A 2107-nucleotide genomic window follows, 5' to 3' on the forward strand; every position below is an offset into this window, starting at 1 on the left:
CCGGTCTCTATGGCTGTGTCAGTGTGCTGAGCCAACAGCCATGCCGTATCTACCTGCGGATGTTGGGTCTGTCTGGAATGCCTCCAGCCGGTGGTCGCAGGATGGGTAAGTAATATCCCTTTGCCTCGGCAGGGTGGTTCGGCTGGTGCATTCCTGGGGAGGTCAACTGAGGGTCCGCCCTGCTTTCCTCTCCCTGCTGTGAGGTGGGGGGGGTCCACCGGGGGGGGGGCACTGTTACTGCCAGGGGCTGTGCTGCTGTGGGGTGCTGTTTTTTATGTGCTGTCTGCTGTGTTACTGTTTTTTTTTTTTTAAAAACGTGTACGGCTGCCATTTTACCGGTGACGTGGTTCTATAGATCGGCGACCATTTTCTTGTAGCCCACATGCTGTTTCTGCATGTCGGTGGCCATCTTGGGAAAAGTTTTGGCCTGTAGTGTCTGGAATAGCGGCGCCAGAGCCGCAGCATTCTTCCTGAGGGACAGGACAGCGCTCTCAGCTCTGCACAGTAGTACAGCCTGTTTTTGGGTGGTGAGTCCCCTGCTCTGACAGCTGGGAGGGTGGCCTGTGGGTCCTGTTTTCTGCAGTACTAAGGCGGTGTGTGTGTGTGTGTGTGTGTGTGTGTGTGTGTGTCAGCATGGAGTCTGAACCAGAGGCTTCTACCCCAACCCTTAGTGCCCCTGCGACCTCGGATGCTATGAGGCAGTCCTTGAGGCGTTTGTTGCCAGGATTGAAGCGGCAAGTGGCCAGAAGGGGGGTAAAAAGCTCCCCCTCCCTGCACCTGCTTCTGGGGATGTCTGACGTGGAATCAGGCCCTGCTACTGCATCTGGTTGTCATGTCAGATGATGCAGACTTGGCCCACACGGACAGTGATGAGGATGACTCTGCTTCAGGGTCAAAGAATGATAAGGAATTTGTTGTAGCTCTTATCGCTGTGGTGCGGGACACTCAAACTTGAGGATTTGGCGGAGGCATCAGACATGCCAGTCCCTTTTGGGTTCCGCAAGCCACCCCCGCACCATGAAAGTGTTTCCTTGTGTTCCATATCTGGACAAACTGTTATACAAGGAATGGGAACGGCCGCAGAAAGTTTTTGCAGTACCAAAATACTTTGCGGTCCGTTACCCGTTTGAGGAGGATTTCCTAAAAGTGGGTATCTCCTCCGTCAGTGGACCCTCCTGACCCTCCGGTGTCCAGGCTAAACAAGGCCACCACGTTGCTTGTGGAAGGGGCTCCCGCATTTAAGGACCCCGCAGATGGGAGAGCTGAGGCTGTGGCCCACTCCATATTCACAGTGGTGGGGTTGGCGGTGAGACCGGTTTTGGCCGGGGCTCTGGTGTCGCAGACACTTACCGAACGGGCTATGTCCTTGGTGCTGGAGGCGCAGAATGCTTCTGAGACCTGCGTGGACCTGGCCGACCAGTTGGCGCAAGGCCTAAAATTTGCCTGTGAGTCGGCCCTGGATACGCTTCCCTTGCTCTCCAGGGCCTCCGCGGGGGTACTACACCGCCTTGTGTGGCTAAAGCAGTGTTTCTCAATTCCAGTCCTCAGGCCCCCCCAACAGGTCATGTTTTCAGGCTTTCCATTATTTTGCACAGGTGATTTGATCAGTTTCACTGCCTTAGTAATCACCACAGCCTTTTCATCTGAGGGAAATCCTGAAAACCTGACCTGTTGGGGGGGCCTGAGGACTGGAATTGAGAAACACTGGGCTAAAGTGTTGGTCTGCGGACCAGTCCTCTAAAGGCATGGGTGAATGGCTTTTTGGGGCGTCCCTGGATGACATCATAAAAGATGCCACAGGTGGTAAGAGCACTCTGCTCCCGCAATCTGGGAAGGGTAAGGAGCCTCGCGGTAAGCAAGGGCCCTCATTTACTACCCCAACCGTTTTTTCGCCTGCCAAGTGCGGCAGGAAAATGTTTTCAGGGAGCTAAAGCGTCCACTGAAATTGCAAAAGCTACCAACACAAGACTGCAGGAAGGGTAAGTAGTAATCCCTGCTTCGGCAGGAAGACAGACCTGGGCATTCCTGGAGAGGTGAGTAAGGGGTTTTATCCTCCCCCCCCAGGCTGGCTGCTGGGGCTCACCGGGGGGGCGGCTTCACCTGTGGG

The sequence above is a fragment of the Rana temporaria genome, chromosome 12, assembly GCF_905171775.1.
Source record: "Rana temporaria chromosome 12, aRanTem1.1, whole genome shotgun sequence".
In the NCBI taxonomy this organism is placed as follows: Eukaryota; Metazoa; Chordata; class Amphibia; order Anura; family Ranidae; genus Rana; species Rana temporaria.